This window comes from Mus caroli, chromosome 2, assembly GCF_900094665.2.
Source record: "Mus caroli chromosome 2, CAROLI_EIJ_v1.1, whole genome shotgun sequence".
In the NCBI taxonomy this organism is placed as follows: domain Eukaryota; kingdom Metazoa; phylum Chordata; class Mammalia; order Rodentia; family Muridae; genus Mus; species Mus caroli.
This window is the reverse complement of record NC_034571.1, coordinates 85,072,761-85,089,551: the sequence shown is the minus strand read 5'-3', so window position 1 is coordinate 85,089,551 and position 16,791 is coordinate 85,072,761. Positions and strand designations below refer to the sequence as shown.

Sequence of the window (16,791 nt, the reverse complement as noted above, 5' to 3'; positions counted from 1 at the left end):
TTCTTGGGGGGGAGGGTATTGGGGACTTTTAGGATAGCATTGGAAATGTAATTGAGGAAAATATATAACAAAAAATATTAAAAATTTTTAAAAAAGAATACTCAACTTCTGACTACAGTAAATTTTGTTGTTGTTGTTTTGTTTTGTTTATCTGACTAGAACCAAAGTAGAGGGAATAATGTTACCCATATTAAAAGAAAAGAGCAGCTAGACAGTGGTGGGGCACTCAGGCAGAGGCAGAGAGGCAGAGAGGCAGAGGCAGATGAATCTCTGTGAGTCTGAGTCCACCCTGGTCTACAGAGTGAATTCCAGGACAGCCAGGGCATCACAGAGAAATCTTGTCTCAAAACAAACCAACAAAAATATAAGTTTGTAATGGCTAAAGTTGGCTCAGTGGTTAAGAGTACTGGCTGCTCTTCCAAATATCCTGGGTTCAATTCAAAGCAACCACATGGTGGCTCACAACCATCTGTAATGAGATCTGGTACCTTCTTCTGGCATGCAGGTGTACATGCTGATAGAGCACTCATACATAAAATAAATAAAATTTTAAAAAGAGAGAGAGGAGAGAGCAAAGGCAGACTTCTATTCCATGGAGCCTACCCACTTTCACTAAGTTCACTACAGTGTCTTCAACACGGGGAAATGCAGATTTGGAATAGACTGAAGTTCCTCTGTTCCTGGATTTGGTTTGGGTTTTTTTTTTTTTGGTCTGTAATTTCAACCTAAAATGTTTTATGCAGTTTTATGAGATTAATATCATATTACTTATAGTTCCTGCCTACTTTAGAGAAAAACATTCTAAGGAAAGAAAAATAAAACTGGGCATGTTGTAATCCTGGCATAATTCAGCAGTCCCTCCACATACACACACACACACACACACACACACACACACACACAAACAAAAAGACAGTAATTCGGCATTCCCTCAAACATTTCTCACCCACCACATTCAAGAAAATATTCTTCCACTTCCAAGATTACTAATTAGTCTTTTGAATAATTTTCAAGCCACTATTTTAAACAAACAAAGCAAAAAACAAAATAAGAACTACTTGAGGTAGAAGGAGGAGGGTCTGGAGTTCTACAGCTGTACCAAGTTAGGAGGCCAACCTGGAGTCCCACAAGTAGGACTAGAAATCCTGATGATGTGACAGTCCTTGGTGAGGAACACCACTATGTCATTCTGCCAGCAAAGGAACTGCTGAGCAAGAGTATTAGCTTCTCAACACAGCTAAATGTGTGATGAGGCTACCATAGAAATCCTAAGCAGTCTTCCTTCCATGCCTAACTTCTCCCTAAAATTTACAAAGAACATGTCAAATTAAGACAGAATAGCTCGACGGGAGGTGGTGGTGCACGCCTTTAATCCCAGCACTCGGGAGGCAGAGGCAGGCGGATTTCTGAGTTCAAGGCCAGCCTGGTCTATAAAGTGAGTTCCAGGACAGCCAGGGCTATACAGAGAAACCCTGTCTGGAAAAAACCAAACCAAAACAAACAAACAAAAAAGAATATGAATAGCAAGCTGGGCATGGTCCCAGCCCCCCTCCCAGGGTTGGGGGCGGAAGGCAGGTGGGTTTCTGAATTCGAGGCCAGCCTGGTCTACAAAGTGACCTGTCTTGAAAAAAAAGAATCTGAACATCTTTGTTTTAACACCTTTGGTTGATTATAGTAACTTATGGTGGATGTGCTATATTTTATGTAATGTAGCTTTAATCACTACATACTTTACTATGTGTAAGCAATTAAACAAAATTAAACACAAAAGTCCATAATTACATACAGCAAGGATAATTAAAACATAATCTCAAAATAAAAATGGCCATAAGCCTCCATAGCACACTGACTTTGCAAGTCAGTCTCCTCTCTGGACCTATTTCCTCAGTGACAAAAAGGTAAGACCATATCAGAGTTCTATGCTGAAGGCCCACAGACTTATAACCAATAGATATTTCAAATTTTCCAGAAGCCCCAACATATTATGCACAAAATTACTTATATAACATACCAATGGGGGGAGGGATGTCAGGAGCTTGGGCAAGATGGGCAAACCTCCAATCCCAACAGACTGGTGGTAAAGGCAGGGCAGATGCAAGCTTAAGGCCACCCCTGTCTATTCTACTCTTGCCTTGAAGCAAAAAAAGTAAAATGGGAATGGTGACCCATGCCTGTCTCTCAGAAGGCAAAAAGGATTGCTCTGAGTTAAAGGCTAGCGTAGGCTACTGTACAATAAAACTTTGTCTCAAGATAAATAAGTCACGCAAGATAATACAGGAGGAGGGAAGGGTTAAAACTAAAATCAAAGAAACTAATAAAAAAGCAAAAGAAAGGAATTATGAGTAAGGAAAGCAAGCTATGAATACAAAAAGTGTTCTATACCTCAATTAGTGAAAACTATTAGCTGTGCATTTACAAACCTTATCTCAGCACTTGAGAAGCAGAGGCAAGAAAATCAGGAGTTCAAAGCCAGCCTTGTCTAGACACTGAATTTGAGGTCAACCTAGGCTCTTTGAGATCCTGTGTTTTGTTTTTGATTTTTGTTTTTTTTTTTTTTTTTTGGCGGGGGGGGGGGGGGGGGGGGGAGTGGTGTAGTTAAAACCAAAAACAAGGCCAGGCATAGTGTGGCACAGGCCTTTATTCCCAGCACTAAAGAAGCAGAGACAAGTAAGAGCTCTGTGAACTTGAGGCCAGCCTGGTTCCAGGACAGCCAGAGCTACATAATAGAGGAAAGAGATACTGTTAAAATCAAACCAAATCAAACCCAAAGCTGGTTATGATGGCACATGCCTTCAATCTCAACATTCAGAAGGGAGAAGCAGATGGATCTCTGTAAGAGGCCAGTGTGGTCTCACATAAGTGAGCTCCAGGCCAACTAGAACCTGGGGGGTGAATGGATGGAGGTATGGATGGACATAGCACATAATGACACAGGAACAGGATGGTGGATAGACCAGACACACACCATACCAGACAGACACACAGACACAAAGACAGACGGACAGACAGACAGACACACACACTCAAAAAACCAGCCTTTGTCTAAAACAAAAGTGATTTAAGTCTTAATGTTTTTGGGTTCTCATAAGTCAGTATGCTGAACATTCTGTATATAAAGCACATATCTGGAGGCTTAGCTAGTAAATTCAAAATGTGACATATGTGCGATGTGGGCGACATTATTCTGAGAACTTTAAAATCTTCTTTCACTTTGTAGTCCCAAACATGACATAATAGCCAACTATGCAGAAGGTTGCAAGCTCAAGCAAGAGGTACAAAAAATATAAAAGGCAGCACAGAAATGAAAGATAAGTGTGGCCTCCCTTCCCCCAGCCTGGAACCTGCTTGCTCAAGGGTGGAGCTACCGGCTCATTCGTCCTGCCACGCCTACTGCTGGAACCTGCCTTTGCCACCTGGAGGCACACACGTGTTCGTCCTGCTACTGGACCCTGAGTTACTTGGCGGGATATTGGGTTCCCTCCCCCTTCCTTTATAACTGAGTGTCTGGAAATAGTAAAATTGAGCTTTGATCAGGATGTTGTCTTAGCTCCATTGTTTCTTCAGCCCCGTCTCGATTCCTCTCTTTTCAGCGAACTGCCATTCTCAGTTGAACCGTTCGTGTTGTGGACTGCGGGCAGGCCGCAACAGATAAGAAAAGTCACATTATCAGAAAAATAAATTTCAAAAGTGGCTCTCTCCCACTGTGAATCAACCTATAAATGGAGGCTTCAAGTCTTCTTAGGAGGAGGTATCAAGATACCCTTTAGGATACTCTTCAGTGTGCTCCCAATCAAAAGAAGGCACAGACAAAGACCAGGCACATAGCAAATATGGCTTACTATATGGTAAAGAAAATGGTGTTTTCTTTCTAGACACTCATAGCACATGGCTGTTTAGAATTCAAACACAGTATCAGCTGACCTTGGTAATAGAACACAAAAGTATACAGTAAATCCCCAGGTACAGGAAAAGGAAGGGAAGAAGAGAGATCGGCAGCTCCAGAGCTAGAGAGTAAGAATAGCTGTGTGGGGTTAGGAGGATCAAGCTTTAAGAACAACTGGTGAGGACAGGAGAGATGGCCTGCAGTTAAGAGCACTGGCTGCTCTTTCAGAGGATCAGGGTTCAATTCCCAGTACTGACTAACAACCTCTGTGATCCCAATAAACTCCAATTCCAGGAGTCCAATGCCCTCTTCTGGCATCCACAGGTGCTGCACACACAGCACACAGACTTACATATAAACAAAACAAATATTCATATACATTAAATAAATAAATCTTAGAAAAGGAAGAGGAAGAAGTTAGAGGAGGAAAAAGGAAGAAAGAACAAACAGCTGGGTGTGAAGCCCAATAGGAGAGCACTTGCCTAACATACAAGAGGCCAAGGGTTCAATCCCCAGTACCTCCTACCACCACTGGAGAACTACCTGGACTACAAAGATAGAGCTAAGAGATTTACACACCCTAGTTCACTAAGAAATCAATAAAGTCACAATACCTAATCCACCCACCTACTCAAAAGGAACTGAAGAAGTAGGTATGACAGCACATACCTGTAATCATCTCTAATCCCAGCATCCATTCAGACAACAGACAGGAAGATAACAAATAGCAAAACAAAGACAGGGCTGGTAAGGCTTGGCAGGGAAAGGGGAAGAAAAAAAGTGGGCTTTTGGCCTGAATAAGATCCCAAGTTACGACATAGTAGAAGGACAAAACTCTCTCTTTTAAGTTGTCATCTGTCTCCATTGGCACTCACACACTTACACTTACATATCCATACAAATAAATAAATGTAATAAAACGAGGTAGACAGTTCCAGTCCAGCTTACTGGGGAGATCTTGTATCCAAAAGAAAATTCATTGGTCAAATAAGACTAATGATATTTTAGAGTTAGGGAAAGGAACACTTTAGGAGAAGACTAGGTTTTAAGACTCACAACTGCTTCTAACAAAGTATCAATTTCCTTGAACACAAGACTAGTGCTGTGTTCCTCAACTTCCAAAATCTTAAAATTTTAAAACACCAAGAGTGGTGGCACTTACGTATAATCTCAGCACTTGGGAGAGGAAAACATGTCAGGAGTTCAAGGTCTGCCCCAGTTGCATAAAAAGCATAAAGCTTAGGTTACAAGACACCCTATCTCAAAAAATAAAAACAATGATAACAAGCCAAACCTGAGAATGCATCAGCAGAAGCAGGAGGCTCCTAAAAGTCCGAGGTTTATCTGAGCTGCACTGTGACTGTCCCAGTGAGCCAAAGTTAGAAGATGACAACCTGGATCAAAGAGATCCATAAAACTTCAGAGCTGGGTTTGTTGACACACACCTATAACCCCAGTCAGTACTCAAAGACACAGAGGAGAATCCTAAATTTAGAGGCTAGGCTAGCCTGGGCTACATAAACAAGATTCTTGATTAATAATCACCTTTTCTTTCTTTTTTTATAGTACTACTAGACCAACCCGGGACCTCTGTATGCTAGATAAACCTTATAACCACTGGATACACTCCTAGCCTTGCTACATTTTAATTACAGTGCTCTCTATTCTATTGAAGACAGCAAGACTGGCAACTGCATTTTCACTTTGTTTTTCAGTAAACTTTGAACTATTTACCTAATGTTCCTTCCCAAGATGCTTTAAACAAGAGGCATGGATTAAAGCTGAAACACTCACTGATCCATCCGGGTCTTAGATGACTTGCATAATGAATGATGTGACAATCAAAACTGGACCTAAAGACCCTACCTCAGTCAACAATTCTAAGTAATAATTACCTGATTTAAATTGTCCTCTAGGGGCTGGTGAGATGGCTCAGCAGGTAAGAGCACCCGACTGCTCTTCCAAAGGTCCTTAGTTCAAATCCCAGCAACCACATGGTGGCTCACAACCATCTGTAACAAGATCTGACTCCCTCTTCTGGTGTGTCTGAAGACAGCTACAGTGTACTTACATATAATAAATAAATAAATCTTTAAAAAATAAATAAATAAATAAATTGTCCTCTAACCTTTTTTTAAAAAAATAAACAAGTGTACCTACTTTAATTTTTGTATCCCTTAGGGGGTTTTCACATATGTCAGGCTGGCCTCAAACTTCCTATGTAGCTGGAGCTGGCCTCCAATTCCTTATCCTCCTGCCTCAGCATTCCATGTACTAGAATTTCAGGCATATAACAGCATATCCAGCCTAAATGTACCCATCTTTAAACAAAGATGAAAACACCTAAGCAGGCTATAAAAACACAGAACAGGCAGGCGTGGTGGTGCACGCCTTTAATCCCAGCACTCGGGAGGCAGAGGCAGGCGGATTTCTGAGTTTGAGGCCAGCCTGGTCTACAAAGTGAGTTCCAGGACAGCCAGGGCTACACAAAGAAACCCTGTCTCGGGGGGAAAAAAAACCCACAGAACAACTTGCCTGATCGGTTTCTGACTCTAAATATATTTCAAATCCAGGTGTGGTGGCAAACGCCTGAGTCCCAGCACTCAGGAGGCAGAGGCAGGTAGGTCTTGGGAGTTCAAGGCTGGTCCACACAGGGAATTCCAGACTAAAGAGAGAGAGAGTGACCTACATTGTGAGAAAGATGAGGTGGGAGTGGGAGGAAGTCAGAACAGATAACATAAGCCTATAATTTCAGAGGATAGGACAGCAGGAAAAGGAATTAAGGCCCACATCTACTACATAGTTAAGTTTGAAGACAGACTAGACAACATCAAACTGACTCAAGAAAACAAAAGGAAACAAAATACTGAAGGCTTTTTTTAGGGAGTAGAGCTCTTTAGCTCACAGTCATCTTATTAGCTACCTTTTAAAAAGTACATTAAGCTTAATATAACATTTATTATCACATATTCCTTCCTACTCATTAAAGGACTGGCTTATTCCAAGTATGGTATTATCTTTTCAAACTTCTAGAGCTTGGGCATGACATAATTCCTTTACAGAATTATCTGTCTTCTCATGACTGACAAGCATGACTAAAGTAGAGATAAACTACCCTAATTTAAAAAGAGAAAGAGAATTACTCTTATCTACAGAGAAAAACAAAACAAAACAAAACAAGCATCTATCTTTAAATGGAAAATTCACAAAAAGTGACTTCTCTTAGAGCTCCAGCAGTAAGCCCAACAAGATGGCTCAGTGGGTGAAGGACCTTGCAAGTAAGCCTGGCAACCTAACACAGAAGCCACATGGTTGAAGGAAAGAATTAACTCTCCCCAAGTTGTCCTCTGACCTCCACACTGACAACCATCATGCATGTGTGTCTACAGGTACATGCTTAAAATAAGGAATAGAAATATAATTTCTCTTACTTACAAAAAGCACAGAACAGAGAGAAGGGAATGTTAAAGGCCTGGGGTAAAATCCTGCCTCTGCCTCTGTATGAACTTAAGTACAGCATTTCATTCCCCTCAGTTGCAAACTGAAAGGAAAGAAAATTCTCTTAAGATTCCTAACCTCCTCCGTCACCCACCCACTTCCCACTGATGCACCTTACCATAATTAGGCAGCTTTTTTTAAAGCTTCTAGTTAACAGAACAAAGAAATTAAAACCTTAAACTTTCTTTTCTATTTCTAGTACATTGCAAATGTGCAACAGCATTTTATCAGTAGCTAATGCCACACAGTTCTTGATACTGGCTTTTCTTTGAACCCCAGTGACAGCTACACAGTGACAAGTTGTAAGCAAGGAGGTTGTTGCCATGGAGACTCACTAGGATTCCTGGGGGTGGATCCAGCAAGCTTTTTTCTTTCGTGAAAGCATTTTTTGATGTTCTCGGATCTCAAAATTCAGGATACTGATCTACTTTTCTTTAGTACACTGCTTTTAAGAAGTACTACCACACAGCATACAATTCTAAATAAATACTGAAAATTATCATTAGCTCTTACTTGAAAGACTCAGATTTTTAAGACTCAATCCTTTTCCTCTGTTCATAAAAACAAACAGGTTATAGTATCACACACTGGTAATGTAATTCTAGCACTAAAAGGCTGATTTAGAATTATTTCCAGCTTGAGGCTGACCTAGGCTATATCACAAGACCCTAACCTAATTCCCTCAAACCCCCCTCCAAAAAATGAAATGAAAGTAAATTGACATTTTCAACAATTTGTGTTTCCATTTCCTTTCACACGGTGTCTATGTTATGTAAGTGTTGGCATTATGAGAGTTTAAAGTTCAGCTAAGCAGTAGTGGCGCACGCCTTTAATCGCAGCACTTGGGAGGCAGAGGCAGGCAGATCTCTGACTTCGAGGCCATCCTAGTCTACAAAATGAGTTCAGGACAAGCAGAGCTGCACAGAGAAACTCTTGACTCAAAAAATAAACAATAGTTTCAACTATTCAACTATAAGCAACTTCAAGAAACTTTAGCTTCCTTACATGATTTTAGGAACCTTTCAGCCTGTCAGATACTGGTGGTGCATATAATCCCAGGATTTGTGTTTTAAGAGGTAACTACCACTCTCCACCAATGTACAGGGCCATTTAGCTCCCAGAAGATTCCCTTTTTTAGGTTCTTGTTTTAGTTTTTGTCATATTGGGAATTGAACCTATAGATAGGCACACACTCTATCAGAGGTACAGTCCCAGATCATTCACTCACTTATCATTTATATTTATTTAATTTATATGAGTATCTTGCCTACATGCATGTATGTCCGCAACAGGTGTGCTGTCTGCAGACCTCTGGTGTCTGCAGAAGTCAAAAGGCAGCATAGGACTCCCTAGAACTGAAGTTATTGAGATCTAAACCACCTTGTGATTGCTAGGAGTTGAATTTGGGTCCCTGCAAGAACATCAAACATTCAACACTGAGCCATAGCTCTAGGGTGGAAAAAAAATGGCTCAGCAGCTAAAAGCACTGGCTTCCAGAGGACCCAGATTTAATTTCCAGCACCCACACATCAACAAACAATAGTCTATAACTCTAGTTTCTAGAAGATCCAGTGCCCTTTTCTAGCCTCTAAAGATACCAGGTATGTGTGAGGTGCAAAGTCATATATGTAAGCAAAACACCTGTGTGTGTGTGTGTGTGTGTGTGTGTGTGTGTGTGTGTGTTTAAAAAGAAAACAGGCTAGCCAGGCATGGTGGCACACACCTTTAATCCCAGCACTCGGGAGGCAGAGGCAGGCGGATTTCTGAGTTTGAGGCCAGCCTGATCTACAGAGTGAGTTCCAGGACAGCCAGGGCAATACAGAGAAACCCTGTCTCGAAAAACAAAACAAAAAACAAAAACAAAAAAATTACAATAATAATTTAAAATAGCACCTGATTTCATAGCAATGATCTTTAATATCAAAGCTACAAAGACATGAAAGCTAGAAATATATCTTGAAAAGCTCAAGAAATATCCTTGTGTCCATAAAAGCCTATCATTGATCTCAAATAGTAGTAATTTTAGAGTCTAAATATAAATGTTAGTAAGATACGCTGAAAACAAAACAAAGCACCTTTATCTTATAAAGCAAAACAACAATCTCAAATTTACAAGCTAAAAGGGGAGAAAATGGTTCAAAGGAAATTACATCAGCTAAAAGGTAGGAATTAGGCATCAAGAAAGCAGTTCAGAATCCACTTGGGGTCATTTACTCACCTAAATTCTGCTGTAGCTGGTCACAGGTTCTGTTTCTAGTCTCCCAACTCCATCTATAACCCAAATTAATTTAGTAAAGAGGTCTGTAAGCTGTTTTTTAATTGCCCTTGAAAATATATCCAGGAGCTATTAAAAAGAAACAGCATACAATAAAAACAAGAAAATGAATATATAATAAAGTATCATCTCATGAATTCTCAGAAACTTGAAAGTGGATACAAGCTTAGAGGACATCAGTTTGCTACATCAGTTTAATAGCACACAATCTAGAAACAAAAAAGAAGATTCAGCAGAGCAGTAATGGCGCATGCCTTTAATCCCAGCACTGGGAAGGCAGAGGCAGGCGGATTTCTGAGAGGCCAGCCTGGTCTACAAAGTGAGTTCCAGGACAGCTAGGGCAATACAGAGAAACCCTGTCTCAAAAAACCNACCCCCCCCCCCCCCGCAAATTTCCACATTTCTCTGGTATAGTCTGTCTACTTACTAAAACTCAAATGATTAATGAAATAAAAACAAACAAATCAGAAATGCTAAAGTGTCGTATTCATAGCTTTCTTCTTTGCTTCATTAACATTTCTCAAAAAGAAAAACAACACTGTGCTATATTGCCATTACAGATAATTCATGAAATTACTGAGTCCACACCAGATAGACTCCAGCGACTGGGCACACAGCCACTCATCGGCACCCTTTATTTAAAGTCTCAAGTGACATTCAACCTACATTACTGTGTTCCACTCAAGCCCATTAGCATTTTTTAAGAGGAAAAAATAAATAAATAAAGTGGGCCACACGCCTTTACTCCTAGTACTCAGGAGGCTGAGGCCAGGACAACAGGAACTTCACAGAGAAACCCTGGCTCAAAAGAAAAAAAAAAAAGGAAAAGAAAAAATAAGCAATTTTAAATAAGTTACTTAACAAAAAATGAAAACAAGTCCCATGTCTCACAAAAACTTTGCAAAATAATGGTTCATTAAATTTCCTATCAGGATACAATACTATTTTGTCAGTCATGTATGCATAAATAAATAATAAATAAAGTTATAAAAAAAACATTAAGGGTGGGCAGTAGTGGTGCTCACCTTCAACCCCAATAAGTCAGGATGCAGAGGCAGAGACAGAGACAGATTTGTCTGTCTACAGAGGGAGTTGCAGGACACCCAGGGCTACACAAGAAAATTTTCTGTCAAACAAAACAAAACAAACAAAAACCTGAAGGGAGGCCTCAAGTCATAACTCAGTTCTATTATCCCAGTGATGGGAAGGGGAAAAGGTGAGAGGACCCTGACTTCATGGCCTGCCTTGATGCCTGAAAGCCTGTACTAAAAGATAACATATAAATGTTACACACTAACCAATCGCATGACCAGGGCTCCTACAAAGATATAAAAAATACAATAAACATAGGGTGATTTGTTCCTCAAAACACTTAAAAATTTACTTAAATGAAGGTATCATTAATAAAACATGAACTCATAGCATAAAGCTATTACAGGAATGAACAAGAGTTCATTCCTCAGATGCCACAGGGTGGAAGGAGAACCCACTATACCAAGATGTCTTTAGACCTGCACATGTACACACTATGGCTGTGCAACACCCTGCCCCCACATGCAATAAACTGTTACTGTTACTATTCTCTTTTTTGAGAAGGGCTCTCACCATGTAACTCTGGCTGGTCTGTAACTTGCTATGGAGACTAGGCTGGCCTTGAAATCATAGAGCCTTGGTATCCCAAATACTGGGATTAAAGGTATGTGTCACCATGCCTGGCATAAAAAAAAAAAAATGAATTTGTAAAATCCCCTTTAAAAACTGTTTTATTTCTGTTTTGTTTTGGTTTTGGTTTGTTTTGTTTTTTTTGAGACAGGGTTTCTCTGTATAGCCCCACCACTGCCCAGCTTTAAAATGTTTTAAGGCAAATAAGAATTGAATTAGGTAGGAGCAGGGAAAAGCCGAAGAACACCGCTAAATACAAAATGCAATGCTGACAGCCTGGTGGAGGTCCTCTTTAATCCCAACAACTCAGGTAGAAGCAATCTGATCTCAAGAGTTTGAGGCCAGGCTGGTCTACAGAGCAAGTTCCAGGCCAGCCAGGGCTACACAGAGAAACAAAATGTGATGCTTACCTCTCTTAACTACCTAAGATAATAGGGACCTAGCAAGGCTTGATGGCCCAAGTGTGAAATCCTAGAAGACTGAGAAAGAAGGATCAAGAGTTCAAGGCCAAGCTGGGAAACTCAGTAAGACCCTGTTCCAAAACAAGGGAGGGCCTGGGAAATTAACTCAGGAATATACAGACTAGTCTACCATACATATAGCCACGACCCTGTTCCCCTCACTACCACATAAAAGAAATGGAGACCTAACAATCTTTTACCAGATAAATAGCTCCTAGTAAAATATCCTTGAAGAAAGCCTCTCATACAGCTTGAAGTGACTCTAATTCCATAACCAGTAGATATTCTTTAGAAAGAAATCATCAGCTAGCTAACAATATCAAATGGTTAAATATTTCAAGTAGTCACCACTATCATGTTATCCTTCTGCTCCTTAGTCCCTACAAGTCTCCTGCTCAGATGGCAGTCAGAGTAAGGCAAACAGCTAATAAACAGCACATGGTTTCTCCACAGTAATAGCCCACTCCAACCAAACACAGAAGTCAGCAGCAGCATCACCACGACAGACAATACTGGCCCAGGAGAGAACCGCTGAGCTAGGTGACTACAGTGTGTGGGGCAGGAGATTAGTGGAAAAGAATGTCCCCCACACAAAGAAACTGGGAAAAGCCTCTACAATCTGTTCCAGCCCAGTGGTAGGGACACACACCTTTAATCAAGCACTTGGTAGGCAAAGGCAGGTGGGATCTCTGATTTCAAAGCCAGTCTGGTCTAGAAACACTGTCTCAAAAAAAAAAAAAAAAAGGACAGACATATATAATAGAAAACTTTAACATATAACCAAATAAGATCAGGTCCAAAACAAAAAAGGTCTACTCAGAATAGACTATTAGTTGCCCCACATTCTCACCAAGTATCACATTCCCCTAGTTTCTGCTAGAATTTGCTCCCACCACACAGGAAACAAAAAAGTTAAAGAACAAAGATAAAAAAGATAAACTTGCAACAGTTCCTAACCTGGAGATTCTTTTGCTGAAGAATAGCAATGTTACATAACTCAAAAAAAAGGACCTTACAAAATTAAAGGCCTAACATTACAAAATTAAAGGCCTAACACTAAAAACTGAACAGCTCAGCAGACAGCTTATGCTCTCTGAGCCAGCTCACCCAACTGCCTCCGGTGGTGTGAGGGTGGTGCGTGGAGGCAGGGGTCTGGGAGTAGCATTACCCCTATGCCCATACCACCTCAGAGCACATGAATGGTAGGGCAGGCTCACCTGCACCCCCTCCACGAGGACCACCTCTTCTGTGCTGCCCAGGCAAGGTACAGGACCCCAAGTACTGCAGCTGGTGAGTGGCAAGCATGAGAGGGTGGGTTTGGAAGTGATGCCCTCATCCTTCTTGCCACCTGCTATAGCTGGGAGAGTTAGCCCTGCACCTCACTGGGGCAACACAGTGGAGCTGACCCTGATAAGGAAAACAGATGTGCCAGCCCTGACAGTGAGTGAGTCCTTGGACTGCCCTAGCCTCTTGCCCACTGCAGCACTTGGGAGAGGGGAGAGAGGGCCCAATGCTTCAACTGGGCAGCAGTGCTGGCTCTGGAGGCAAGAGTGGAGTAAGGCGGCACCCCTCCCCCACCCCACCCTCAGCTGACCAGCTCAGCTACCTACCTCCTAAGCCCACATCCAGGGCTTTGGATTGGCCCACCCCAAAATCCACCTCATCTGTGACCCATTGGAGCATGTGAAAGGGCTGGTCTTACTAATCCAAAACTGCAGGATCTCCATGACACAGCATGAGCAGGAGAACCACTGGTGAGCATCTGATACTGATGGTGTCACAGAAGTCAGAGACTCTGAACCAGACCAATGACTCATTGAAATGAACATTTGCAAGCCAATGTGTGGACAGAGGGGTGTACTGTGGTACATACTATGACATTCAGCTTCTATAACAAGGTGTTTTCTACGCTTTGGTTTTTTGTTTATTTTTATTTTCTTTTGAGTGGGGAGGTAGCAAGGGCAGATTTGAGGGGTTATCAGATGAGTTGGACTGGGGTGCATAATGTTAAACTCAGAGAATCAATAAAAAGATAAGACAGACAGACAGACCTACCTACCCACCCAAACTTAACAGCTCTGAAAGCTGGGCTTGGAGTGGTGGTGTACACCTTAATCCCAGAACTCCTGAGGCAGAAGCAGGCAGATCTCTGAGTTTGAGGAAACATAGACCATATTGCTAGTTGCACGCCAGCAGGTCAGCCAGAACTACAGAGACAACCTCTCAAAAACAAAACAAACAAAGCTGGGGAGAAAAAAATTAGTCAGCTTCATAGCTTTATTAGAGATGAACATCAATGACACAAATTAGTGGGTAGACTGAACATATACCAAAGAAGCACATTCTAATCAATTATATCTTTAACTTCAATATAACCACTAAACTAAACCACTCTTCAACATTTGCTACTATGTATTCTAAGTGTAGGGAAAGAAAAAACAAAAATCAGAAGCTCGGAAAACTTTTGTCCTTTTCTTGAAAGGTTAGGCACAAAGTCCTTGATTTGATATCACACAGAATTAAGTCACAAAACTTTACATCTAAATTTAAAGTTAAAATGCTTTAAATCATGGAATGAAATATATTTTCATCATGTCCTTTCAATAGGCTTTCTCAATTTTTTTTTTTTTTTTTTTTTGGTTTTTCGAGACAGGGTTTCTCTGTATAGCCCTGGCTGTCCTGGAACTCACTTTGTAGACCAGGCTGGCCTCGAACTCAGAAATCCGCCTGCCTCTGCCTCCTGAGTGCTGGGATTAAAGGCGTGCACCACCACGCCCGGCTGGCTTTCTCAATTTCTGAAAGGAAAAGTTTCTATGAAATTCAAGCCCTCTGTATACAAGTTAGAAATCCTCCAAGAACAGAAGTACGTCTGTAACAACCAACCCTTGGTACGCTAAAGCACAAGGCTTCAAAGTTCAGGGCTAGCCTGGACCAGACCAGGATGCATTGTAAAATCATGTTTAGTGAGAAGAAAAAATACCACCTATGTATCCTTTCGCTTAGAGAAAATTTAACATTCACTCTCTAGCTCAGAGTCAAGTGTTTGTTTTTATGGGGGAGAGGAAAGGGTAGGGCAGTTGGTGATAATGTTCTTCAGCCAATGTTGCTATATAGCCTACAGGCCTGGAACTCTCAGCTTCCTAAAATAAAGGGTTGGTTTTGTTTTGTTTTTCAAGACAGGGTCTCACTATGTAGCCCTGGTTATCCTGGAACTTACTTTGTAAACAAGCTAGTCTCAAACAAGAGATCTGCCTGTCTCTGCCTCCCAAGTACTGGGATTAAAAACTACACCACTATTCCCTACCCAACTTTTAAAAAGGTAGAAGAACTAGCTGCCACTACACAAGTCTAATGAGCTGAATTTGACTTCCAAACTCCATGTAAAGATGGAAGAAAAAAACCAACTACCATAAGTTGCCCTCGGTTCTCTTTGTTCAAGACATGGCACACATGCAAACAAATGGGTTTTGTTTTGTTTTTGTTTTTTGAGATAGGGTTTCTCTGTATAGCCCTGGCTGTCCTGGAACTCACTTTGTAGACCAGGCTGGCCTCGAACTCAGAAATCCGCCTGCCTCTGCCTCCCGAGTGCTGGGATTAAAGGCGTGCGAAACCACGCCCGGCTGCAAGCAAATGTAGACACACACAAAATAAAGTTTTTAAAAAGCCAAGAAAAGGTTATCAAGTGTATGTGTCAACATTTGAAGGGCTCAGCCATGAAGATCAAGAGTTCAAAGTCATCATTGGCCACAGACAAAATTGGACTTAGGCTACATGAATGAGAGACTTCCTCCTAAACAAGGGATGTCTCAGGAGAGATGGCTCAGCAGTTAAGAGCACTGGTTGCTTTTCTAGATGATGCTAGTTCAAATCCCATGTCAGTCAGCTCAGTAGATCCAATGCCCTCTCTGGCCCCTGCTAATACTGGCAGACAAAGACACATATACACATGAATAAAATTTCATTTTAAAGGAGAGGGAGAAAAGAAAATGTTGTTTAAGGAATTCTAACAGACAGTTTTAGGACAAAGATAAAAAAAAAAAACAATTATTAGATAAGTGTAAAAATCTCATCAAGAAAACAACCTTTGCCAGGCAGTGGTGGCACATGCCTTTAATTCCAGCACTTGGGAGATAGAGGCAGGCGGATTTCTGACTTCGAAGCCAGCCTGGTCTACACAAAAAAACCCTGTCTCCAAAAAAAAAAAAAGGAAGGAAGGAGGCAGGCAGGCAGGCAGGCAAAGCAAGCCATGAGGCAGCATGCCCCTCATGTCCTCAGCATCAGCTCCTACCTGCAGATTCCTGCCCTGTCTGAATTCCTGTCTTGATTTCCAATGATGAACTACAATGTAGAAGTGGAAGTCAAAAAACCCTTTCCTGCCCAAGTTGCTTTAGGTGGTATTTCTACACTAAAACAACAGTAACCCTAAGACATATATTGTGTAAAATTCTCAAAAAATAAAAACATTTAGAAAAACAGTACAGTACTATAACAGAGGAAATTACCAACACTGCTCAAGTCATAAGTTAATTTTGGCATTAAGTTCACAGTTATTATCTTTATGGGTGTGTGTGTGTGTGTGTGTGTGTGTGTTTTACCTCTACATACACAGGTACACCACATGTGCTGACCCACAAAGGCTAAGAGTGTCAGATACCTTGGAACTGGAGTTACAGACAGTTGTGAGCTAACACATGGGTACTGCAAACTGAAACTGGGTTCACTGGAAGAACAGCAAGTGCTCTTAACCCAAGCTATCTCTCCAACTACAGTATCTTTAAAGATGGGAAAAGAGGTCACAATGGTGATAACAATTTATAAATACTGCATGTCAGGCCATCACGACTTTCCTCTCAAGCTGTATCCCATGCAAGACACACCACTTTTTCAAACCATTAAGCTTCTACATTAAGGATTCTACAATTTAAAAAGGAAACATTATCCCAGCACTTGGGAGGCAGAGGCAGGCGAATTTCTGAGTTCGAGGCCAGTCTGGTCTACAAAGTGAGTTCCAG

At 41.2% G+C, this 16,791-nt stretch overlaps 1 protein-coding gene across 8 annotated transcripts in view; it reads right to left on the bottom strand.

Moving 5' to 3' along the window:
- The window catches only part of Celf1 (CUGBP Elav-like family member 1), a 78,710-nt gene that overhangs the window by 55,094 nt on the left and 6,825 nt on the right, over window positions 1-16,791 (bottom strand). For 2 of the 8 annotated variants that reach the window (XM_021154734.1, XM_021154717.2), the window contains exon 2: window positions 9,600-9,652. The exons of the other annotated variants lie outside the window; for them this stretch is intronic. The gene's annotated coding sequence lies outside the window, so the exon portion shown is untranslated. The remainder of the gene's footprint in view (window positions 1-9,599; window positions 9,653-16,791) is intronic. 8 annotated transcript variants of the gene reach the window in all.